General features: G+C 55.4%; 1 protein-coding gene across 7 annotated transcripts in view; it reads left to right on the top strand.

The window, feature by feature from the left end:
* The first annotated feature begins 9,828 nt into the window (after window positions 1–9,828).
* Src (SRC proto-oncogene, non-receptor tyrosine kinase) overlaps window positions 9,829–25,382 on the top strand; it is a 47,895-nt gene continuing 32,341 nt past the window's right edge. For 3 of the 7 annotated variants that reach the window (XM_060382928.1, XM_060382926.1, XM_060382929.1), the window contains exon 1: window positions 9,829–10,131. The gene's annotated coding sequence lies outside the window, so the exon portion shown is untranslated. Of the gene's footprint in view, window positions 10,132–10,484; window positions 10,647–25,382 lie in introns of those variants that run through there. The other 4 variants (XM_060382927.1, XM_060382930.1, XM_021664050.2 and 1 more) reach the window with 3 other exon arrangements.

The following is a 25,382-nucleotide window of genomic DNA, read 5'->3' as shown; positions in this document are numbered from 1 at the left end:
GATCCCTCGCTGGGGCCAGTGCGAAGGGAGGGGGCCGGAGGCTGACTGCTCAGCTGCCTCTCCTCCAGAGTTTCAGAGGTGAGGGCCTAAGAAATGAAATCTGGGGCTCCAGAGAGACCGCTCAGCACTTAAAAACACTTGCTGCCCTTAAAGAAAACCCTGGTTGAGTTTCCAGCACCCACATGGTGGCTCACAAACATCCACAATTCTAATCCCGGGGGATCGGCCGTAACACCCTCTTCTGGCTTCCCCAGGCGTGGGGCACACCTGTCCTACATAGACATACATCCAGGCAAGACACTCACACACATCAAATAAATAAATCTACATTTTTCAAAGTGAAATCTGATGGTTCGTTTTCAAAGGCTCCTTGGGCCAGTTTTCATCAAGCTATAAATGAACAGAAAACGCTAGACCCTGCTAATGCCTGCTTGTCTAGCTGTCCAACCCCATTCAGCTTCTGCTAGGATGCCCTTCCATACCTCCCCATCCCCAAATTAGAAGTTTAGGGGAAAAATAACTGGGAGCCGAACCTGCCTGCAAGGTCATGCGGCTGATAAGCTCTAAAATAAGCTGCATGTAAAACAGAGATGAACCCACGCACAGAGTCTGTTGAGAAAAAAGGACACCCGTGAGCTTTGGAGGGCCAGGTAGGACCACCAGGACTCTAGACTGTACCCTCCTGCTTACTCAGTTGGAGAAAGGAGAGCGAGGGTCACGTGTCAGGGTCTATAAACTGTTCTTTCATTCAGTCAATGTGCCTGCCACTCTAATCTGATGCGCCAGCCTAGTAAAGTCGTAAAAACAAGCTGTCTCCTTTTCTCTTCGACTCTCCAGTGCTCTTATTATGAGGTTAGGGTCTCACACACATGTGGGTTGATTCTTCTTGAACTGTCATCCTCTCTCATGGTCCTTCCTGCTGGTCTCTCCTCTTGCTTACCTACTCTCTCCCTCAAGAGAAATCAGACTAAGGTCCAGAGAAGCCACCATGCAGGGTCTTCCCTGGGGCCAAGGATTCTATGTCCTTGTTCCCACTCCAGGCCCAGGCCAAGGATTCCGTGACTCAGAACCTGCTCCTTCCCTGAGGATTTGTGCACAATGACAGGGTATCTGGGGACAGGAGGAAGAGGTAGAGCCAGGTCCTAAAACATCACAGAAGAAAACTGAGCACTCCCCAAGGATTTCCTTTCCTCAGCAGGCAGAACCAGACCTGGAGAAAAATTAACAGTAGAACTAGATTTCCCTCCAAGGTGTCCAGAGGGGCCTGATCAAGGTAAGGGGGAAAGATCAAGTTTGCCAAACAAACCCCAGATGATGCTGGAGGACTTTGGCCCCTAAGAAGTTGGGGCTTTCAAACTGTGAGCAGGCCATGTGTTTGGACATACTGACCAATCGTGCCCAGAAATTTATTAATTGATTAATTAATTAATTGGTTTATTTACTTATTTATTTATGGCAGAGTTTCACTCCGTAGACCAGGCTGGCCCAGAACTCACAGAGATCCCCCGCCTCTGTCCAGTGGATGCTGAGGTAAAGGTGTGTACTACCACACCTAGGAACGTTTGTTTTTGTTATTAAGTTTTGCAGTTCTGGGATTGCATTTAGGGCCTTGTTCACAGTAGACCGTGTTCTGCCAGTGAGCCGCATACCCAGGCTCCTAGGTGAAGCTTAACAGATAACATGATTTTCTAAGGTGCAGGAACTTAAATTCACTTAAACCAAAAAGAGATTCGCTTCTTCAATCATGTTCTTTTAGTCAGGTGTTGGGGGGACAGAGCCTGTGACCCCAGCACCTGGAGGTAGAGGTGAGAAGATCAGCAGTTCAAGGCCATCCTTGGCTACACAGTGAATCTGAGGCCAACCTCGGCTACATAAGACCCTGTATCCTACTATAAAAAAACAACATTCACACCCCCTGGACTGGAGAAATGGCTCAGTGGTTAAGAGCACTGGGGACCCAGGTTCAATTCCCAGCACCCACATGGCCACTCATAACTGTCTGTAACTCTAGTTCCAGGGGAGCCGTGGCACCAGGCATGCATGTGGTACTCATATATGCATGCAGGCAAACACTCATATGCATAAAAGAAAATAAAATGTGTTGTTGTTGTTGATGATGATGATGATAAAATCACCACTAATTATCCTCAGCAAGCAAATGAGAGAAGCCAGGGTGCCCTCTGCCCTCCTGTCATCCTGGTTGGGGTCGGGCAGGCAAGGGTCAGACAGGATTCAAGCCTGGTTTGTAAGGCTGCTGTTAACCACAATTTTCAGCCACTTGCTGGTCCCTACTTCGTGGAAAACTCAGGTCGGAGCCCCATGTGTGCACTTTAAGGCTTCTGCACGGAAGAACTTGGTTGGGATGGGGCTAAACTGGGGTGAGTTAGAGTAGGGGATGATGGTCTTCCTTACCTGCCCCGACATTTACTTCCAGGATCCCTGGACAGGGCAGCTCTTTAGAGGCACCTCCATAGGTACTCTGGTGGAGTCAATAACTGTTTAAGGCTACCCTGTTCACGGGCTGCAGGTCCCCACACACAGGATGTAGTCTGGTCCACTGCTGCATCTGTTCCCAATCCAGTACAGGGTGAGACAAAGCAAGAGGAGTGGATAGACCTGGAGGAGCCCTCCAGGAGGGACCCAGGGTGACCTTGGACCAGCAGGAGCAAGGTGGGAGGTGGGAGGGACTGCCAACACACACTTGTTTTTGTTTGTTTATTTTTGTTTTGTTTGAGACAGGGTTTCTCTGTGTAGCCATAGCTGTCCTGGAACTTTCTCTGTAGACCAGGCTGACCTTAAATGCAGAGATCCATCTGCCTCTGCCTTCTGAACATGGGGACTAAAGGCCTGCACCACTATAGCCAGCTACCAGCAGACTTTTAAGGGAGGAAGGATGAGCATGAGGGGAGAGAGATGAGATGGTGGGAAGCTCTACCAGCTGTGGGCCAGGGTAGCTCGAGAAAGGCTGGGAGCCTCTGGGACCCTATCCCCAGCCTCAGAACCCCTGAGCTAGAGCGGAAGGAGGAAGCAGTACTCTGGCTCAGCTGGTGAGGGGTCAGGGCTCAGCTTCCCTTCACCATATGCCCTGAGCTTCTTCAGCCCAGTGCCACCCCCAACCCCAGCCTAACCTCTGCCATACTGTCCTTTGGCTTAGGCAGTGGTGAACCCAAGATCCCTAAAGACCAGTCCCAGAGAACCCCAGGGACAGTGGCCTGCTGTGTCCCCTTGTTTGGGGAAACATGTTGTGGTTGAGCTGGGGCTGCAGCTATCAGGTCTTAGTAGGCACATTCCTCTCCATTCTACAGGACACTACTCAAATGTCACTTGTCTGGGAGGCTGTCTAGGAATCTCTACCATAGTCAAGTGAAAAGCGGGCCTCCCCTGAGCCTCTGCAGTTCCCAGAACGCACTAGAGGAGTCACTGACCACTGAGCACTCACTATGAGTAAGGCCTTTCAGTGTCTCACAGTAGGGCTTCTCACAGCATTGTTCAGAGTGATGCCACAATCACCTTCTGTCTTGAGCCTTTTGCCCAGCAACATGGAGCTCTGAAAGTCACGTGATATGCCATTGTGGAGGCCGGGCCTCCAGGACACTGAACCCGCTGTTCCGTGTTTCTGATTTCGTGCTTGGAAATCCCCAAAAGGCAGGCCTATAGCCTTGGAGACTTGGTTCAGACCCTCCACACTGCCTTCCCTATCATGAGGCCCCAGGCTGGTCTTGATAGGATAAAAATTCGAGCGGGCCGTGCCACGGTGTACCCCTGAGAAATTACGTCATGGAACAGATCTGGTGTAAGAGATTTAATAGGGAGAGGGAAGAGGAGTGGAGACATGGGGAGAGATAAAGGCAGACAAGCAGACAGATAGGCAAAGAGAGGGACCAGAGAGAGAGAGGCATGGGAGAAGGCAGAGAGATAGGAGGACAGAGAGACAGGGCAGAAGGCGCGGTGGGGGAGGATCTGGGGCAGCTGGGGGCCTTTTTAGGCCCAAAACCCACCTGGTGGTGGCAGGTGATGATGTGAGCAGCTGCTGGGTCCCTGAGAGCAACCAGTGGAATTGCCTGTATACTAACAGGTCTCTTGTATACAGCAGGCAGTCAGTAAGTTCTTGTGACACCGAGTCTGAGTTCTAGTCTAGAGTCTAGTATGAACTTCACAGGATCTTGGGTGAGCCACTGTTCTCCAGCCCTCAGGTTCCCCAGCTTTAGAAAGAACGTGTAGAGACAGTTTTCGCTGGCTAGTTCTATGTCAGCTTGACACAAGTCTGGAGTCATTTTGGGAGAGGTGACAAACAAGCCCGTGGTGCATTTTCATAGTGACTGATCTTATTGGCCCAGTCTACCCGGGTGCATCCCCTTCAAGGGCTCTTCTGCCTCCATGTTCCCGCCCCGACTTCCCTCAGTGATGGACTGTGCTGTGGAATCTGTCTCCTCTTTTGCTCAAGATTTTTAAATCCTTAAAACACGCCGTTCCAAGGTCACTATGCCAGGAACACAAGTTTTCAAGGTGACTGGGTATTGTAACACTGACGTTGGTCATCTGACCTCAGGAAGGTATGCCCCCTGTTCAGTTAGTTACCCTCACGGCTCTCCTTGGGACACACAGGGGCCAGGATCTGGCACCTCTCCCTCACTGGAAGGGTAGCATTTTTCTTTTGAGCACTCAGACAAACATTGCTGCATTCCATTTCCCGGTGCAGCGTCCTGGGGAAAGCAGAGAGACGCTGAAGAGGTGCAGACTCAGGCCTGAGGGACGGCTGCCCCAGGCTGGCCTTCTGCTTTAGGTGTGAAAGGAGGGAAGCCCAGAGTCTCCCAGCAGGAGGCCTCTGAGGCGCCTGGGCCCTAACCTGTCTGTTAGGGATGCCTGACTTCCGCACGTCCTCACTGTGTCACCGGTCAGGTTACTGCTCTGAGCTCTCTGCTCATCCAGGGAAAGACAGTATTTCCCCTCTCCTGGTGAAGAACAAAGAGCTGTTCTGAGGCTCCACACGTAGGCACTATCAGTGAGTGCATTGTCTTTGTAATTATCTCCCCACCCCCACCCGGAATCCCCTATCCCCCACCCCCATGGCCCTTTCGCTCAGCAGGTTTCTAAGCTGCTCTCACTTGAGGGGGGGTGGAAATCTCTGATCTTGGTGCAGACTTCCGGCCTGCCCTCTGCCCTCCTGTCAGGCCTGGTTGGGGGTGGGGGGTGGGAGGGGCGGAGAACCAAGGGCCTGATGGCTTTCATGTTTCTTCACAGACATTCTGGAGGAAGGAGGCCTGGGTTGGGGGTCTCCTCCCCTCTGCTCCGGATGACCTTGGGGAGCTGTCTGACCCTCTCTGGGCTTCTGCGAGGGCCTGAGGGGAGTGATACGATAAGCAATTGAGTTTCTTGGTACTTGGCGTTCCTGAGGGCCTGGTGAGATGGAGCATCTCCCTACTTTCCCACGAGCCGGTCTAATCCCCCCCCTCCGGTGCTGGGGATCCTCAGGAATGTAAAACAACACTGGGCTATATCTCAGTCATTTTCTGCCTTTCATTTTGAGACAGGGCCCTCACTAAGTTGCCCAGGCTGATCTTATCATTGGAGCCGAGGCAGGTATGGATTGGGAGTCTTTGGTCTCAGCTTCCTGTGTAGCAAGGCAGACAGATGAGATTCCCATCTGCTTTGGGCTCGGTGTTTACCCCCACTTCCTCTCTGGTCAGTGAGTAGATAGAGAAGGGACCTGCTGGTCCTCCATGCTTCCTGGTGCCCAGCCTCTCAATAATTGGTGTTCGTGACTCTGGCCATTTTCTGGCTCCCGGGAAGTTGGCTTCATTTCCTACAACACAGACCTTGATCACGTTCTTGGGAGTGTGTGTGCACACCGAGAAGCCCAGGCATTTGCCTCACCTGTGTTCCTGTCCTCCGGGCCTGCCTGCCATCAGCATGAAGTTCCCACTGCCTCCTGCTTGCCTTATATTGGTCCCTTCTACGTTTCTCTACTTCTCTCTTCACCACCCTCTATGGGCTCCCCCTTCTATTGGGCGGAAAGCAAAGCTAAGAGACCTTTACACTTGCTGGTCTTGGCTTCTCCGTGAGTCACAGGAAAGGCCCAGGGATCCCTGGGACCCACTCCAGGCTCACCTCAGTCACACCCTTACCTCCTACACCAGCTAGCACCATCCCACTAATAGTTCCGGCTGTGAGAGTGTGTGCAGCCCCAGTCCCCCACACGCCCCTCTGCCTGCGCCTTTGCCCTGCGCTGCTGTCACCTGGTCACCCACTCTTCAGCCTGCGTGCATGCTGGGCTAGCCCCACCACATCCCCTTAGCCCCCTGCGCTTGCCCTGCTCCTTACCCTGGGCTCTTCAGACTCCCTCAGTAGGCCTGGCTTACTCACTGCTATAGTCCCAGACCCAACCCCTGATGTAGACCCTGGCATCTACTAAAAGCTCGGTGGTGAGTACCAGTGGAAGAGAGGGAGGTCTGCGGTGTGGGGGTGGGGGCACTCCAGTAGATACCAGGCCTTGCAAAGGCCCAGGGCTGGAACGAGACACAGCAGAAAGCAGGCTTGACATACAGGCAAGGAGACCCGGCGGGGGCCAATCTGGACAGCTCTCTGCAAACTGTAGAGTCTTGGACCAGGCGAGGAAAGACCAACCTCATCTAACAGCCCCAGGCTGGGGCCCGGAGCTTGGAGGCTGCCTGCCTGCCCCTCCACCTTATCCCGTAGAGTCCAGCCTCGTGGCTTTAAGTGGAAGAGTCACAGAGGCCACGCAGGCTATGGTGGCTGACTGGGATGAGTCCAGTTTCCCAGTCACTGCTTGGAAGATGAGCTAGGCTCAGCCTGGGCTCTGCAGATTAGCCACCACAGACTGGGGCCACCAGGGCTCCTAGTGAGGATGGGGATTGCCCCTGATCCCGTGACAGAGACAACCTTGACCCTTGAGTCCCCGGCCACGTGCGCTGGGCCAGCATCGACAGTGTTTCAATTCAGCATTCTGCCTTCAGGTGTTTACCTCTAGAGAGAAGGGGGAACCAGTGTGTCTGTGTTGTGGGTGCATACGTGGAAACACATATGTGTGGGTGAGTGTACATGTATTCATATGTGGGGGCCAGAGCAGGCTGTCCGGTGTCTTGGTGTCTTCCTTGATTGTTCTTCGACTTATTCCCTTGAGGCGGGGTCTGTCAAGGAAATGGAACCTCACTTTTTGGGGCTAGAGCTCCCAGGATTCACTGTCTCTGCCCTCCACCTCTGGGGTTCTGTGCACGTGTGGCCATGGTTGGCCCGAGATCCAGACTCAGATCCCCACGGGTGGACAGCAGGAGCTCTGACCCACTCACTCATCCATCCTCCACTTCTGGGTGTGCTGTCCTTTTTGACAATGTCCACACAGGTAGCGTCTGCTGGGGCTGGGCAAGATGGCTCCTGCCTGTGTCTCTGCTTTTGGAAGACTAAGACAGGAGGACTGTCAAAAGTTTGAATGAGGCCGGTATGGGCTACAGACAGAGACTTCTCTGTGTGTGTGTGGGGGGGGGGGGCGGATGCACGGACCATGTGTTAGTGATTTCTGCTGGGGGACAACCCTTGCTAATGATCTAAGTCTGGCCCCGTATGTTTCATAATAATGACATGCAGACATGAAGGAAGCGGCAAGTTGCTGTTTTATTGACAAAATAATGTACACAGTCATTTATCTGCCAGGCCAGACCATCAACTCTCCCACCATAATCTTCAAACGTGGAGGGATGGGCGCTCCCGTGTGACTGATGAATAAACCAAGGTCCAAAGAAGGAGGGTCACAGTCAGTGATAAGAGTTGGCACTTGTCTGTGGATTCCATGTCAGTGTGTTTTCCACTGGCCAGTAACCACTCTCTGCTGGGCATAGGCCAGGCCATGGTTCCTGCCCTCAGGGTGCGGACACACCCAGAATGGACTTGGGTTGTGCCTCTACCAGGGGCGTGTCTAGAAGCATGTCCTGGAGGACATGGCCCTTACCCAGGATCTTGAAGGCCTGGGAGGGTGGGGAAGCTGGTGGGGGTTACAGTCTGAGGCCCAGAGGGATGGTTACAGATAAAGAGCCATCATGCCGGCCATTTCCTATGAGAACCTCAGCTGTCACTCTGCCCTCTAAGCTAGAGTGAGGCGGTGTAGGCAGAAGATCCAACACCCGTCTCCACGGAGGGCTGTGAGAATTCCTGTGTGCAAACCTACCTTGCCTCTCTGCATCCTCATGGGAGCCTTCTGAGGATGGGCTGCCCTTACCCATTTGCAGGGTATTGGCCTACGGACGCTCAGAAAAATAGCATGCTCTAGGTCATTCGTATGTTTGCAAGGTGGTACAGTTGAGGCTTTAACCTAAGCCTGTGGGTCCAAAGCTTGTGATTTGAAGCTTTCTATCGTCTTAGTTCTAGAAACGCCCGGACCTCTCTGTTGAACTTTTGTATGGCTGTAGCCATATGCTGGCAAGTATTTAACAACCAGCTCTCTGGAAGAAAAAGCTAAGGTGTGATTTGTCAGATTTTCCCCATTTCCGAGAACAACGCACTTCCTCTGAGGCTGACTACAGGTGACCAATCTGACATCAAGGAATATGGCACCGGGAAGGGCAACACTCAGTAGGTTCTTGGAATCGCTGAGAGCCCGCCCCAGCACCTCACAGGAAGAGAATCTACCCTCCCCCAAGCCTAGTGTGGCCAGTAAAGGCCTTTAGACAAGTCTTAGGCGTGGAGGAGGGCGGAGAAACCTGCTCCTCCAGCCAGGGCCTGCCCAGGGGAGTCCTGGGAAACCGCCGTTAATCTTTAAGCAGCCTTGCAAACAGGAGTGGCTAGTTTGCCTGTTCTTCCTCCTCCTTCTCTCTTCTGGCCTCAGTGGGTTGCCTTGGCCACACTTAGACTCATCAATCAGTGCAGCTTTCAGATCTCCAATCTTGTCCACTCCAACTTCACAATAGAGGGGGCCGGAACAGGAAGCTAATGGACCGAACACGCCCTGAGGCACCTGGCCTAGATGTGAACTCAGATCAGTCCGACTCAAAGCCTTGCTCCTTCCTGGCCTCCTGGGAGACAGATTGCACCCTGAGGCTCGAGGCTCTTACGTTCTAGGAGACTAGGGACCTACCTTTCGGTAGGGATCTCTATCAGGAGCCCGGGCCTGCTGCCATATTGGCCTGGTTGGGTGTCAGTTTCCCATCTGTGAGATGGGAGCACTTTCAAGGAAGGAGCCACAGTGGCAGATTGGTGATTGATAGCTGGTCAGAACCATCTTTCCAGAGTGCAAGGGAGGAGTCAAAGGTGTCCTCCCACCGCACCGGGCAGCCCTAGAACCTGGGCAGGGACTGGTGGTAGTGGGGTGGTCTCTGAGCTCAGCCTGAAGCCACATCCCGCCCCTCTTGCCCCACTTTCCTTCTCTACTTCCTGTCTTGGCTGGTCCTGCTGTCCTCAGTGGCCAGCTACCTGCACACTGCCCAACGGATACATCCTTATGCACTGAAAGCGAATTCAGGCTTGGCCTCATGCTTGCGGTCCCTCCCTCCATAGGCAGAGGCTGGAGGCTCCCTCAACTGCAACTTCAAGGCCAGCCCGGACCACATAGTGAGCCACTGTTTCACCTCCTGATACGGTTTAATAACGCTCCCTCTCCCCCTCACTCTGTCCCTGTCCCTCCAGCCCCAGCCTCCGGCTGAAGACACTTCAGATCGCGGCTGGTGAGGCCAGTTGCCTCAGTTTCCGCGTCTGGTGGATAGTGCCAGCCGCCCGTGCGTAGCTCAGGTAGCCAGGGTGGGAACCCTGACCTGGCCGTCCGCGGCCGAGGCGGGCGCGTGGCGTGGAGGGCATCCCCGCGGGCGGAGCTGCGGGGAGGGGGCTGGGAGAGGGAGGCGCGGGCCGGGCGAGCGCAGCAGGTCCCCCGGGTCGCCGGCGGGGCCCGGGTCCGCGCTTCCTCCTTTCTCCGGCTCGCTGCGGCCGCGGCCCCTCCTCCCGCGAGCTCCCTCCCCCTCGCCGCCGCCGCCACCGCCGCCGCCGCCTCCTCCCTTTCTCTCGGTCTGTCTCTCCCGGCCCGGAATCCACCCGGCCGCCCCGCCGGAGCGGCCAGGCCGCCGCCCGCCAGCGCCGCGCGCCCCGCTGGGGTCCGCCCGGGCGCGTCTGGAGCCCGCGGCCGCCGCGCAGGTGAGCGCCCCCGCCCCGCCGGCCCCGCGCCCTGCTGCGGGCACCCGCCCTGCCCACTCCCCGCCGCGGCCCTCGACCTGCCCGCCGCGGCCTTTTGTTGGGATGCGCGGGGGAGGCCGGGCGGGGAGCTGGGGGCCACCGGAGCGCGGGGACCCTCGGCCGCAGAGTCCCCGGCTCGGCTAGGCCACATTTGAAAACCCGGCCGATTGGCGCTGCCGGCGATCGCGGCTGCCGGGCCTGGTGCCCCCCCCGGCCCCGAGTGGGCGGTGGGGGTGGGGTGGGCGGTGGGGAAGGGGCGCCTGGCGGGCCGAACGACCACCTTAGGTCTCGCTGGGGCCTCGGGTAGGGCCTGGTGTTGCTGGCCTGGAAGGAATTGGGCCACCCTGTCTTGGGGCCCCCAGCCCCCAGCCTCGCCCCTGAGCAGGCCCAGCGACCGGTTGGCTGAGAAGTTGGCAAAAGTTTTGGGGTTTCACTGCAGCCACCAGGTCCACTTGTCCGCCGGGCAGGTACCGGAGGTGAGTGTGTGCCCCCAATAGGACCACACTTGTCGTGCTGTGTGTCTTGGGGACAACTGCCTTTGCTCTCTGAGTCAAGGCCCTCCTCAGTGCTAGGTGGGCCTGGCCAGGATGGCTGGGTTGGTTGAAGGGTGGGAGTGGACAGAGGGGACTCAGCCCGGGTATCCCTTAAGCCTCCGGGGCATTCAGATTAGAAAAGTGGAAAGAGGCGGATGAGATTTATGGGCCCCTGAACAAGGTCTACCCGGCCTCACAGACTGCCCGTTAAGGCAGTGGTGGTGGCAGGTTCACCTGGGTGGAGGTCAGATTCAGTCACCAAGGTGGGCAAGGCAGTGGGGATGAGGCTCTCTTCCCAGCCTTGTGGAGTCCCAGGCCTCCAGGCTTCTTGTTTTCCCGAGTGATCTGAGCCAGGGCCTGCCCCTTGAACTCTTCACACTAGCGGCCCTCAGGTGACTGCTTCCTGCACTTGGGCAGGCAGCTCAGGGCCTGGCATATATGTGGGGCTCAATGAAGGGGTCCCACCCTGGAGCCTGCACAAGATGTCTGGGGTGTCCGAGGCACAGCCTACTGAAGAATGGGTTAAGTCTGTGCCTCCAAGGGTGTCCTAGAATCCCTCCGGAAAGAAATAGCAGAGCATTCTTGAGCGGCTCACAGCTGTGTGAATATAGTCAGCCCTGGGTTCCCTTTGGCTTCCGTCCTGACAGGCAGGATGGATCACTGGGGTTGTGAGGGAACTCAGTGGTGGAACACTGGCTTAGCACATCCAAGGCCCCGGTGCTAGACACAGCACCACAGGGCGGACAGAGAAATCAGTAAAGAATATGGAGCGAAAATGACCAGAGCTGTTGCCGCTGAACTCCTCCTGGGGCTAGCTCAGTCTACTGGAGCGTAGACTTCCGTAGACTTCCGAGGAGCTGTCTGGCCGCCTTCAGCCTGCGGTGACAGTGGAGGCTGTGTAGTTTGGGGTCCGGTACAGGCGTTGTTGGAAAAGGCTCCCTCCACCTGGCAGAGTCATAAGGCCCTCCTGGCGATGGGGGTGTGTCCCAGTGAGGTAGCCTTTCCACAAGGGGAAATGACTAAACGGTGTGTCACCTCTCAGCGGACCTCCTGACTACGTCCTGGGGTACACACTGAGAATGAGTGCTGGGAGCACCCCCCCATGTTCATCCTTGTTCTTCCAGCCTTAGGACAACCCTGTGCCTCCCACCCCATCTTCTCCTGTCTCTTGTTGTGTCCCTTTCCCCCAACCTCTGCCAGCCCTCAGCACCTAGGCTGGCTCCCACTTGGGCTACTTCCCTGATTGCCGTCTGATGGGGATGGGGTGTGTTTCTATCCTCTAAGGCCCAGGATGTAGGGGAGGGTACGGTTAATTGATTTTTGTCCTTGCTGTCCCTGTGGTCCAATGACTTTGATTGTGCATTGAGCACTTACTATGCACTAGGGCCTGGGAACTTTGTTGAGCAGCTTTGTGGTAGGAGGAGCAGACAGCTTCCTGGGGGAGGGGCTTGAGCTGGGGGAAGCAGTGGCCAGCCAGCCAAGAATGCTGCGGGGCCAGTGTTCTTCCTCTCTCCTCAGAAGGTCATCTGCCTGGGGACTTGCTGGGAAACTGTGAGCAGGTCCTTGGCTCCTACAAACTGGAGTATGGAGGACAGGCCAAGTAGCAAGCAAGTGACCAGATAAATGAGTATATAATCATGGCTGTGATAGAGGCAAGGTCTGGAGAACAGAGGACTCTTGAAGGAAGACTGTAGGAGGTGCCTGGGCATGTAGCTGGGGGAAGGTGTGCCCAGAAGAGGGAGGTGTGTGTGCAAAGGCCCTGAGGTGGGGGAGTGTATGACTGTTGTGGAGAAACAAGGGGAGAGCTATGAGAGAGGTGGTCCAACAGGGCCTGCTATCAGTAGGGCTGGTCCCTGTGAGGGCCCCCAGGAGCCTTGAGGAGGACCCTGGCCTCCATTTTTACACAGGGAGCTGATGGGTGTCCCCCGTATGAACCAGGTTAAGGAGGCCAAGGCACAGAGCTAATGGAATAAGTCTGGACTCCCATACTCTTTGGGGGCCTGATTAGGTCTCAAGAGGAGGAAGAGGAGTATGAGGATAGGTTTTGAAGGTACAGTAGGAGTTCAATCCAGAACGCCAGGGGCAGTGAGAGCCAGGGATCAGGAAGCGCAGTGCAGGGTCTGGGGCAGCTTGGGAGTGAGCTGGAGAGCAGGGATGTTCAGCCAGGAAACTGGAGATCACACTTGTGTGTCCCATAGGCCTGGGTTCAAGTTCTGCCTGCTGACTGTCCCATTTGCTGTACGTTTTTGGGCCCTTCATTGAGTCTTTCTGAGACTTGGTTTCTTCATAAAGAATGAGAATCAAGCATCTCTCTGTTTCCATTAAGGGTTAAGAGAAGGCCCTGTGTCTGGCATTTGCTATTGCGCAGAGAGTGGGATTTGCTGTTTGCCGTGTGTGGCATAGGCAGTCCGTTGGTATCTCTGGGCTCAGCCTTGCCATCTGTGTGGCCATGGCCTCAGCTGTGTGTTGGCACACACCTGGGTCTGAAGGTCCCAGTTTGGGCAGGGCTTGTCTAGAAGAGGATGTTGATAGTGAAGGCCTCCAGTGTGCTGGGTGACCGTGAGCCCTGCCCTCTCTGTGGCAGAAGATGATCTGGTTTCCTGGATGTAAACTGTAAGACCTAGAAAGAAAAGGCCCTTTTCTAGGCTTTCCCAGGTGACAGCCAGGGATGGGCTGCAGGACTCTGAACTCCACATTTAGAACTCGATGCTACTGGAGTCTCAGAGCCCTGCAGGGGCCCTGTGTGGGGACCCCACTGTGAACCACAGTCTCAGTTTGAGGTCCTCCTGCCCCTCTGTGGCCCTTCAGACTTCATGGCCCCTCATGCCTCCTAAGCGTCCCTTATGTCTGTGGAGAAAACCTCTCTGGCCTTCTGGGGAGAGGTCATCACCTTTGAGGGGCCTCAGTTTCTTCATCCATGAAATGGGGCAGTGATTCGTGGCTCCCTGGATGTCCCAGGAGGATGGACATGGGGTACCTAACACTTTCAGGACTTAATAGATGTGATCAGGGCAGAGCCAGACAGGGGCTGAGGTCTTGCCTCCTCTAGCAAGTTGGCCCTTGCCCCATGACACAAGGCTGAAGCTATAAAGTTGACTTGCAGCTGATGGGACCAAGGAGAGGCTGGGCTTCCACAAGCCCTCACTGGAGCTAGCTCTGCCTCGCTGCTCTTAGAGAGGAAAACCTGTTGTTCAAGGCCTCATTCGGCTGGTAAGCCCAGTGTAAAATCACAACTGCTTTGCTGTGGCAATTCCAGTAGCTTAATCTACTGACGTTCACTGTAGATTATATATATTTTCCCTTCTCTGGCTAGGACAAGAAGTCCTGACTCAGATTTCACCAGCTGAAGTTCTGTGTCAAGACCCATTCTGAGGTCCAGTGTTGGCTTCATGGGAAACAGTGCTGTGATAGATTAGTAATGTCTGCTCTGGACAGAAGCTTAGCAGGCATTGTCTGTGTGCTATGAGTTTGTCATTCCTGATCTATCCAGACTGTCTCTCTTCACTGTGGGGGGCATGAAGGAGAAAGACCCAGGGCAAGTTGGCCAAGCTAGGAAGAAAATGCTAATGTCTTTTTTTGATGTAGGACTGTTCCCACCAGTCAGCCTGCTTGTGACCACAGCACTGCCAGGTGGCCCAATCAGAGGGCTAGGCAATTAGGTAGACTCCCAGAATAGGAAGCCAGAGCCCCTATCTCTCCACTTTCTTGCTATGGGACTTTGGGCAGGTGACTTCCCCCTGGGACTTCTCAGACGTGTTCTAGAAAGGAGAAGCTGGAATGGAAAAGAAATTGAAAGACTGTGGTTTGTTTCTTCCTGTTCTGGTGACCTCATCATGGTGCTTTTTCCTTCTTTGAAAACCCGAGACAGGGTTTTCAAATACCCAGGAGTTGCGTAGGGCAGGGGAGGTCTGGGACGGGTAGAGGGTGTCTGCCAGCTATTGGTGATAATAGACATGGGTCTTTAGGTACCCTTGGGCCTGTTGCATACAGTACAACCGAATCTGACACTGGGGGTTGGAAGCAAGGTTGGAGTGGCACCAGGAAGCATGGTGGTCCTGTTGGGGCCTGATAGCAACTCTCCAGCCACCCTGTCCAACTGGTGGCCTCCACTCGCCTTTATCTAATGTCGGTATCCACCCATCATGTTCTCTAGAGCTGGACCACAGCAGGGTGGCCCACTGCATCTGTTCCCTGTCCTGAGTGGGTGGAACTTCATTCCTTTTTTGTGGAGGATGAGCAGGGGCTCTGGGAAGCTAAGGGCTGTGGCTATGAGGTATGAGCCTGGACTTCTGGCATTTGGGTGACTGGATATCTGGTTTCTGTTGAGTGTCCCCTAAGTGGCTAACATCTTTTTTCGGCACAATATGGCTTCCCTGACTTCCTGGGTGTGTAACTGTGGCTGGTGGGTATTGGTCCAGGTGCATGGCCTCCTGGGAGCAGTGAGGCCTAGGAAGGCAATTGGCTTTGGGTTTGACTCTTAGCATGGCTGCCTTTTTTGCTGCATTTGATTGTGGGGAAACTTACTGCTCTGTGCCTCAGTTTCCCAGGTCTGTGCAGCTCTAGTATAGCTCTGTCAGGCATACTAGTGTATGTCTGGTGCTTGGGCATAGGGCCTACTCAGGGTGTTTTGAGGCTGTGAAGGAAGGTGACTGTGGTGAGGCAGAAAGGCGAATTGATCTGGGAACCCCCGGGGCTGGCACTGGCCACCTTGGTTTGTGGTTGTCGTGTCCTGTGTGTCTAGGAGGGATTGTATTGATTGGAGCCTGTCAGTTCCATCTACCTACTCCAAGACAGCTCTGGCCTCTCTTCCTAGAACCTGATCACATGTCATCTATCCCATGACCTGCAGTGCCCAAGACCCCTTTACTCTGTGGGGCCCTCCTCATGAGGCATCTGCCATCCGGGGAGTGGGTGCTTCGCATGCGGGTCCACACAGCCTGGGTACAAGCTACGCTTTCCTTGTTTCTGGTGGTGGCAAGCAGAGGCTCAGAGAAGGTCCCGCTCTGCACAGCTCCTGGAGATGTTGCTAGTTGGGACAGAGCGGCTTCCTCAGCCCCAGCCTCTCTTCTCTATTGTGTCTCCGTTGTGGGTTGCCCCGCTGGCGCTCTGAGCCATTGGCTGGTTTCCTGGTTGCCTTTGTGGACACAGAACCTCCACTCCTGTGAGGGTCCCAAATTCTCTTATTTTGTGTGTGTGTGTGTGTGTGACACAAGGTCTTGCTGTATAGCCGAGGTTCACCTGGAACTCATAGCCCAGACTGGCAGCAGTGATCCTCCTGCCTCAGCTTTCTGAGAGTTGGATCCACACTGCGCTAGGTCCCCACTGCTGCTCAAAGCCTCCCGGTAGCTAAAGTAGCTCTGGCTCTCCCCTCACCTGCTGGCTCTCCCCTGAGCCTCATCTACTGTCTCTCTGCCATCTTTCAAGGCTCTAGCTCTGTCTGTAGCTGGCAAGTCCTGCCTCTAGGCTGGTTTTCTCTGCCTCTAAGGGGATGTGTGGCAGTTATCACTCCTTGGGGTACAGAACTTTATAGTTTACGAAGCACTTGTGTGTGGTTACCTGTGTACCCTAGCTGGGCTGTGAGGGAAACAGAATCCAACGATCACTTTTCATTTGATGGATGAGGAAACTGGATGAGCCAAAGGTTGGGCTGCTGGGTACTCTTCCTGCTTGGGTAACTAAGACACCCCCATTCTCCTGAGTCTTGAGTCTGTCTTCCTCTGTGAGTGCCTGAACGGATCAGAGAGGTAAAGTGACTTGCCTAGGGTCACATAACACTGAAGGGGCAAAGCTGGGAGGTTTCTTTTAAGGATTCAATGGATGGCGGGTCAAGCCCACCTTCTCACCCTTCTGAGGAAACCCACTCAGACAGCTGGAAGATGTGGCAGGAGACACAGTTCCTCATTCCTCATCTCACTGAGGTGGCTCCTCCACCAGCCACCCTAAGCAGGGTGGGGCTCCTGTACTGCCCAGGTGGCTCTGCTGTGCTCTGTGGACTTCTGAGCTGTACCTAATCCCCGAGGGAGGCCGAAAGCTGGCCCTGTTCTTCCTGCCTCTGCCAGATGCCCAGGTAAATGGCTTGTCCTTCACCCACATAAGGAGGCAGCAGTTTTTCCTTGGGTTGTCCAGAAGATGACAAGTTCCTTCTCCCTAAATATCTTAGGCCTCTAGGAAGTTTTCCCGCAGTGGTCGAGGTCGTAGGGCAGGAAGGGGACATTGTTCCTGCAGAGGATGATGTGATCAAAGACTTGCCTGGGTCAGCCTGGGATCCACGGGGTCTTGAATGGGTCCTCGCTGCAGGATTTGCCTCCTGCGCCCTACCCCCCCTCCAGGTGTTCCCAAGGCCCGGAACCAGATGAGCCACTGTTCTATTTGGGGACAATTCTGCTGTTCCCATTTCAATTCTGTGCCCTAGTTTTAGAAGCAACGTGGGTTTGGTTACCAGTTGGCCATTTGCAGGCAGCTCCCCCTCCACCCACTCCGCCCACACCTTAGATCCATGGCATCGTGGTCAGAACAGGCCTTGGCTACCTTTAGGATTGCTTGGCCCTCTACCCTGATCTCCCTGTACAGTCCATGAGTGGCAGCTGATGGTGTCTGAGCCAGTGATGGGGAGCACACCTGATGGGGAGAGGGTGGGCCACAGGAGGCTGCTCTAGGGCTCTGAGGGAAGATGCACTTGGAGGACAGGACAACCTGACCAGGCTTGGGGACACCGGGACCCTCTGGAAGCAATGCTCTGGGGGAGCCAGTTACAGACCCTGATGGTTGCTCTATTGTGAGCTCAGTGCCACAGGAATGGTGACCTTCTCACAACGCCAAGGGGGCTTCCTGGAAGGACACCCAGGCCTTAAAGGGTGCACAAGAGATCATGAGAAAGAGAAGGGTGAGAGCATGCTAAGCAGAAGGTCCCCGGGAGTAAGGCGTGCGTGCAGATGTGCAGCCGGGAGTGTGTGTGTGTGTGGGCGTGTGCATGCATGGGTCTGTGGAGCTATGGGTCATGTATAGGTGCTGAGAAGGAGCCCTGGTGCATCCTGCACACTCAGACTGTCGTCTTAGAGTGATGGGAGCAGCGTGGGTATAGGTGGTTGAGGACAGAGGAGGATGAAGCAGGGCTGGGGTTCAAGGCCCTTGACTGGGTAGAGGACGGAGGCTGGCCTTCTGAGGAGGAGCCTGAGCAGGGCCTCATGATACAGTGTGTGCTCCTTTTGAGTACTGGGAGCTGGGGTTGGACCCAATACCCTCTGTGGACACCCTGGAGCACATGCCGAGGTGTTTACATACAGCTTTATGAGGTGGGAGGTCCCCAAGGAAGATGGGTGTATCCACTTTTGTGGGTCATGCCTGGCTCAGGCGGTGTGGCCTTGCTGCAGTGGCCCCGGAAGCCCTGCCGAGTGGCTGTGTTTGGGAATAACAAGAGCCGGGGTGGGGGCCAGGAAGGGTTGCCACAGTTCCCTGTTACAGCATCTCTTGGTCACACTGCCCCTCAGGAAATGGGGGGATCCTGTGGTGGGTTCCACGGACACCTGGTGTGGGCTCTGGTCCAGATCCCTGCCTCCTTCCTTTTGGGTGAGCCTCCCAGGGTCTGAGAGCTATCGACTGTGGGACCCAACAGGCCTGGCTTTGAAGCCTCACGTTGATTCCAGCTGGGAGAGCTTGGTTAAGTGACTTTGCCTTCCTGGGTCTCAGTTTCTTCACCCCCCCCCCACAGAAATGGGGGCTATCCTCTGAAGGGTTGTGTCCAGTGTTACACAGTTCTGGGAGACCCTGGCCCAGAGCCACAGCCTTGCTGGGCTGCCAAGGGGCAGCTTCCGGGCACCCTGGGCTCTTAGCTCCAAGGACAAAGCCCCTTTGTGGGGAGACAGATGGAGCCTGGGAGCCCCCTCCCTGGGGAGTAGGGCTGTCTATCCTTCATCCCCTGGGAGAAGGAGCTTTCTGAGGCCAAGGGTGGGAACCCAGTGAGTTGCAAAGCCTGGCTGCTCTGGCCGGGGAGCTCAGTGTTTATTCTCCGTTTTGACCACTTCTCAAGGGCCTACGCATCCCTGGTAAATCTGGAGCCTCCTATGGGTGTCCTTTCTACTGCTGTTCATCTTTCATTAACCCATTCATCTTCCCATTCGTCCATCTTCCTTCCATCCCTCCACCCCAGGCACCTTCCCCTTACTGGACCGGTGCTTTTTGGCCTGTCTGTCTGCTCCATCTGGAATGTGTTCAACTGTCCTGGCTATGTGCTAGGTTTAATACAACACTTACAAGCAAGTATCAGCTGTGAGTGAATAGAGGCGGCCCTGTATTCATCCAGAGATTGCTGACATCAGAGTGAAGGCTCAGGCCAGGAAAGAGAAGTGGAGGCCCTTAGGCAGGGTTGAGGAACCCTTAAGTCCCCTGAAAAGGTCGCTTTTGAAGTGAGTTTAAGAGAGTAGGGTTGGCTGGGGTGCTTCCATTGAAATGCCTATTGGAGTGGGTGACAGGAGTGACGAGAAAGTGAGGGATTGAGTCATGTAGTTATGGAGTTAGGGGTGGAGTAGAACTCTGGGCAAAGAAAATGACCTGTGCAAAGGCCCTGAGGCAGAAGCAGCATGGGCTAGGATCCTGAGGCAGGAGCGTGATGTTTCTAGGGAAGGTGGCGCTATTGGCCTGTACAGTAGAGGGAAATGAGGGGAAGGGTAGTGTTGGGTTTCAGACCCAGGACACGCGGCTGAGATGCCTATTTAACATACCAAATCGGACCTGGCTCCCAGGTTCTCCCAGCATTCCTCAGGCTCTCCTTGTTACGGTACCTGGCTGGCATACCTGGCCCTCTACCCTGAATTTTACAGCTCAGGGCCTGGGTTTCCTCTTCCCTCAGAGGCTCTTCCCTATATAATGCAAACATTTTGGTTCCGACTCTTCCTCCTCTCCTCTCTATCTGCCTCCTCCCCCTGTTCTGTCTCCCTCCATATGGCAACTTCCCTGGCGCCATTCCTTTGGGACCAGTGGATCCAACCAAGAGCTGCCTTCAACAAACCTGCCTTTATATACTTTCATTTGCCTTGGATTGGCTATCAGGTAGGGCTGGTGTAGTGACTAGTAAGGACTCAGGGCTTTCTGTGTAGGGGGTGAGGCCTGTGAGGAGGTCAAGAGCTGAAGGATTCAGATTGGCATCTCTGCTCCAGTTTGGTGATGCATGAGAGAAGGAAGCGAAGTGCATTCAGGGAATGTTTGGAGCTGACTGACAAAGTTTGGAACCAGGCTACTGACGGTCAGTCGGAAAACTGAGGTTGAGCATGTCTTCTCCATGGCAAGGATCACACATGGGGCGGGGCTGGGTTTGGGCTCGCAAGGCCAGCGTTATGGAGAACCTGGCCTCCAAATCCCAGCCAGCAACTTTAAAGCATACCCGTTTCTGTCTTGGGAAATGGAGACTGCTCTGTATGCCCCTGGGATGGGGAAAGCCTGACTCCAAACCTGCTGTGCGAGCTGAGCCTCAGTTTCCTTTGCCTCCTGGTGCTTCTGGGGAGCCGTGGTCATGGCAGGTGTCTGGGTGTGAGGGCCTGCCCCTTCACAGCTGAGCTCAGGGCAGGGCTGGCATTTCTATTTGATATATCAGCACCTTGGGGTCGAGGGTTCCTGGAATCAGAGCCAAAGTCTCTCTCCACGTGGGGAAACAACAGCCCAGAAGGGCAACACGGTTTGCAGAGGGCCTCCTAGCCTAGCAGAAAAGGTCAGCGTTCTGAACCAGGTCACTTGCTGCCTAGCCCCAGGGCCCGCTCACCCTGCCCTGCTCAGGCTCCACTCACTTCCTGGCCTTACCCTCTCCCACTGGGGTTTCCAGCCTCTTGACATTGCAACATAACATTGTCATCTATACGGTTCATGCTCCAAGGACTCTTGATTAAATTACAAAACCAAAACAAAAGGGGGGCGGGGAGGGGGAGAGTCTTGTAAGTTACAGGTTTGTGTTAGCTTGCATTCCTGGCTGGCCTTGGGCGCTGAAGGCCGAGAGCTGCAGGTGGACACTTTGGACACAGCTGAGTGGGAAGGGATCTTGTTCTCCAAGGCACAGGTCAGGGGCTGAGGTCCTGAAGAGAGCAACAGGGTCGGGTCTGGCTCTACTGGCGTTGTGCTGTGAGCCTCATTTCCCCCTTGCTTACTTTGTATCTTCCCAGGCTGAGGGCCCTAGGTCCAAAAACACCCCTCCCTCCCTCCACCTTTGCCGGGGCCAGCTGGAGCCTGCAGGCACTCTGCCCAGTGGCCCTGGCAGAGCCGGTTTGAGGCTTGACAGCCCCCAGCATGCATGCTTCTACTGAGAATGCAGGACCAGGCATGTTCTGACGGCTGTGGCTCTTGGATCCACCCCCCTCTTACCCCTGGCTCACTCCTTACTCACTTGGCAAAGGCCCTCCCCCACCTCCCACCCAGTTCCTGGCCCAGGCCTGTGCTGGGTGGGGCTTGGGGACTGGAGTTGCTTTATATTTTACATTGCCTGTGTAAGTTGGGTGGTCAGAGTCTCCGCTGGGAACTCATGCAGTTGACAGGTTCCAGGGAGAGCAGGCGATGGGGCTTAACCCCTGTGTATGGATAGACTTGTGGTCTAGGCTGCCTCTTCCTGGGAGGCTCTAGGTGGGGCCCAACCGAACTGCCCATCCACCCACTTTCCACCTACCTCTGCATCCACTCATCTAGCGGACACCCAGCCATCTTTCATCCGTCCATCCACCTACTTACCTAATCACCCAACTGCCTGTTCCTCAGTGGTGTCCTCCATCCATGTATAGATCTACCCATTCACTTACCTGTCTGTCATTTCACCCATCCCTCTACAATACATTTTCCTATCTGTCCATCCATCCATCCATCCATCCATCCATCCATCCATCTATCCAAACATGTACTCTGGGCACTTCTATGTGCTGGACAATACTCTGGAGGCTAGAGCTACATCAGAGAACCAGCTGGACACAACCCCTGCCTTTGCAGTGTTTGCTGACCGGCAGGGCAAACAGAAAACCAGCACACAAGGGATCCATGTGCATGGTCTGTTAGAGGGAGCCAGTGCTGTGGGCCCTACATAAGATGGGCACGGGGCTTGATATGCCATCTGGGAGATGGATGGGTTGCTACTGTATGGGGCAGCTGGGAAGATGCTTACACCGGAAGACTGACTGGCCCTGGGAGTGGGGTGGGCTTACAACGCTCAAGAATAGAATCTAGGGAGGGACTGCCAGTGCAAAGGCCCTGAGAGCAACAGCAATGGGCTGGGAACTGGAGTCAGAAGGAGGGAGGCAAAGACCTGAGGAGCAGTGCCACATGCCCAGTGCCCAGGCTGGGCTGTGGGCTGGAAGAGCATGCTGGTGAGAGCAGTTGGCTGTCTGTTTGGGGTACTTGGATACTGAGTACTGGGGTACTCAGGCATGGTTCACTAAGCAATGCAGCCATCTTCTTTCTGTATCCAAGAGCCATCGTAGAGCCCCCGGTCCTGACCACCTCCCTTGCTCTCCTTTGCATCATGCTAAAGTAGATCTCCAGTGTCTCCTGTTCAGTGTATATACTTCTGCATAGCCACAAATCTGTAATCTACCCGAAGCCCATTGGAACAGTGGGCTTCCTGCCAGCGGCCCCCTCCCTCTCCTGGTACAGTTTGCTGGTGAGGTTACAGCCTCCCTGCTGTGCTCAGTGGCCATGCTGAGCTCGAGTGTAGTGCCTCGTAGGTGGCCAGCACACAGTTGTCGCTGCTCTGATGGCAGCAGACAGGGAGCATGCTCACTGGGCTCTGGGCTCTATTCTCAGCTCCACAGATAGGAGCTTACTTCGTTCTCTCGAAGTAGGCTGCTTGTGTTCTGATTATATCGGAGAGGAAACAGGCACAGAGAGGTCGAGAAACTGCCAGGGCCACACAGTAAGGAAGGGCTGGAGCTGGGTTTTGAACCTAGGTGGTGAGGGAGGGCTCTGTCAGCCCAACTAAAGAGGAGCACTTCTTTTCACCTGGGTACAACGCCGATGGATGGGTGAGGTTGGGAGCTGACCATGATCAGCCTCTCAGGAGGGAACAGCCAATGCAAAAGCCTAGAGGCTGGAAGGTCATTTAGGAGTGATGCGTGGGTGAGGGTGGGGAGAGATGGAGCAGCAAGCCCCCAGCAGGCAGGAGGGTTAAGTGTTTGGACCACTGGTCCCCACTCATGTTCAGTGTTGTTTTCAGTTCATGCAGGGGGAAGGGGGCAGCGCCTGTGGGCTAATGGGTGGGGGAGGAGCTTAGGGCTGCTCTTGCACTGGGGCTTGGCCACTTGGTGTTCCTGCCCACCCATGTCCCCAAGGGAGATGCCACCTGGGTGTGGGCGGGGAGGAGGGGGCACCGTGTTCCCAGAGTTGAGAAGCAACCGGAGCTGTTGGCAGGGAACAGCGGGCCCCGTGGGCAGGGGCCGGCTGGCAGCCCCTCTCAGGGCCCATCCGCCTGCTGTTAGTGGGGAGGGCTGACCTTGGAGAGGTCAGGGTAAGATTGGAGCTTGTTAACCCCAGTGTCCCTCCAAGGTCACTGCCTCATCCTGATATGTCAGGGACTTGGTGCCCAGACCCTGGGTGAGGCCCAGATGGAATGTGGCCTGCTCATCACTAGGGTCACCCAGTGATGATAACTCCCTGAACTCATTAATGAACCATCTGGGGGTGTCCCTTAGGCCGTGTGCTAGCAACTAAGTTGGAATAGCTCCAGCCAGACCTCCTGCGCCTGCCTGTCCTCGCCTCCTTTGGGGACCGTGTGGAAAGGAAGGGTTTCCTGGCCCTTAGGTTGTCTCCAGGACCTGGTCTTCGGATGGAAAACGGAGCTGCTGAGAGCCCCTTGGGGGTGGTGTGAACCGCAGGAGGGTCTATCCTTGCCCCACTGTCTCGCCCGGGAGTCCAAGCTGGAGCTGTCCACATGCCAGGTTCTAGGGAAGGCCAGCCCAGCCCCAGGCGCTTCTCTGAGACCCCGGGGCAGCCTGCTGTAGGGAAAAGCTGGGGGGGTTGTTAGAGGAATCACCGGCTGTCACCGAATGAGATCTTAGACTCTTCTGCTTCTTTTCATCTGTAAAATGGGTACACATAGGCCTGGTATGGTGGCACACGCCTTTAATTCCAGTACTTGGGAGGGAGGCAGAATCAGGCACATTTCTGATTTCAAGGTCACCCTGGTCTATATACCGAGTTCTAGGCTAGCCAGTACTATGTAGTGTGATACTGATCTCTAGAAAACTGGTGAAAGGGTTGGGGATGAGCTGGTGGTAGGGAGCCCTGGGTTCAGCCGCCATCACCGTGTAAATGCAATCTGGGAGATGAAGGTAGGAACTCAGAACTTCATCCTCAGCTACGTAGTGAGTTTGGGGCCAGCCTGGGCTACATGGGTTTCTGTGAGGGTGCTCAGTAGATGCCAAGTAAGTTTCACTGTCACTGCTGTTGTGCGTATTTCCTTAGCCCTTTGTCCTTTCTACATTGCTAAGCCACTTGTGGAAGGCCACCCAGGTAAGCAGGCAGTTCCCATGGTAACGCTACAGACAGACTCAGGGAGCAGGTGCCTGTCCTTAGGAGCGTCCCCCAGAATGATGCTGTAGGGAGACCGCCCCTCCTGTGAGATGAGTGTGGGGTGAAACCCTCCCAAGTCCTTTGCCCCATCACAGGGGCCACCGCTGGGGCCCGTCCTGGAGCCCCGCTGGCTCCCATGCTTTCTGGAGGGGAAGCTGTGTTGGTTTGGCTCCTGGGGTCTGTATTGTGTACCCCTCTTTCTGTATAGCCTCTGTTCCCCTTTGAAAACGTGAGCTGGCTCGTGGGCTTGTGACTCCTCATGAGGTCAGCTGGGACCGGTGATGCCAGGACGTCAGAGGGTGGGTCAGGCCCCGATTTAGCATCTTTGAATGTTTCCTGTCAGCCCTGCACATAGACATGGCTGCCTCGCTGTCCCTGTGGCCAGGGCCTGGAAGAGCTGGGGAGCTAGCATTGGAGGGAAGAGGAGGCCCTTTGCCAACGCAGCCTATAGGCCAGCATGCTGCCCCCCCCAGAATGACACCATGACACCGAAGGAGGGTCCAAAGGACTTGTCCAGGACACCCCCGAATCATGATGCTCCCCTGATCTGGCTGGACAGGCACCTGTGGGGGTCCCCGCACTGCCCAGTCCACCCGCCACCTCCTACTCATTCATTCCTATGAGGCAGGCACGCCCACTTTCCCGGTGCTCGGTGGTGGTGCTGCTGGTGTTCCTGGCCCTGCTGGGAACAGCCTCAGGGAGGCAGGCGGAGGCCGTGCGGGAGCCTTCATCAGGGGGTGGACCCTGGGGTATGGGGTGCCATGGATCCCGCACAGTCCACACCTGCATCCTCCCGCTGTGTCTTAGCTGCTGTGTGACCCTCAGCAAACTGATAACCCGTTTTGTACCCCAGTTTCCTCATCTACAGAGAGAAGGTGGTCACACAGGGATGGGGTGGAACGTCCTGGGCTCGCACGTGGAACGCACGACTTAGCACGGTGCCTGCCCCTGGGAGTCACCCCTCCTCTGAAAGCCCCCAATCTAGAGTTTGTCCTCTAGGTGGTGGGAGAGGAGGGAGGGCTGGGAGTTCTGTGTGACTTTGAATAGTCCCTCTCCTGATCTGGGGAGTGGGGGCTGGGTGGAGCTCTGCGGGCCACAGCACCCCCCCGTGGTTCTTCCTTCCTGTGCCCAGCCCCTCGGCTGCAGCCA

The sequence above is a fragment of the Meriones unguiculatus genome, chromosome 4 (assembly GCF_030254825.1).
Source record: "Meriones unguiculatus strain TT.TT164.6M chromosome 4, Bangor_MerUng_6.1, whole genome shotgun sequence".
NCBI classification, from domain to species: Eukaryota; Metazoa; Chordata; class Mammalia; order Rodentia; family Muridae; genus Meriones; species Meriones unguiculatus.
This window is presented reverse-complemented; position numbering and strand designations above follow the sequence as displayed.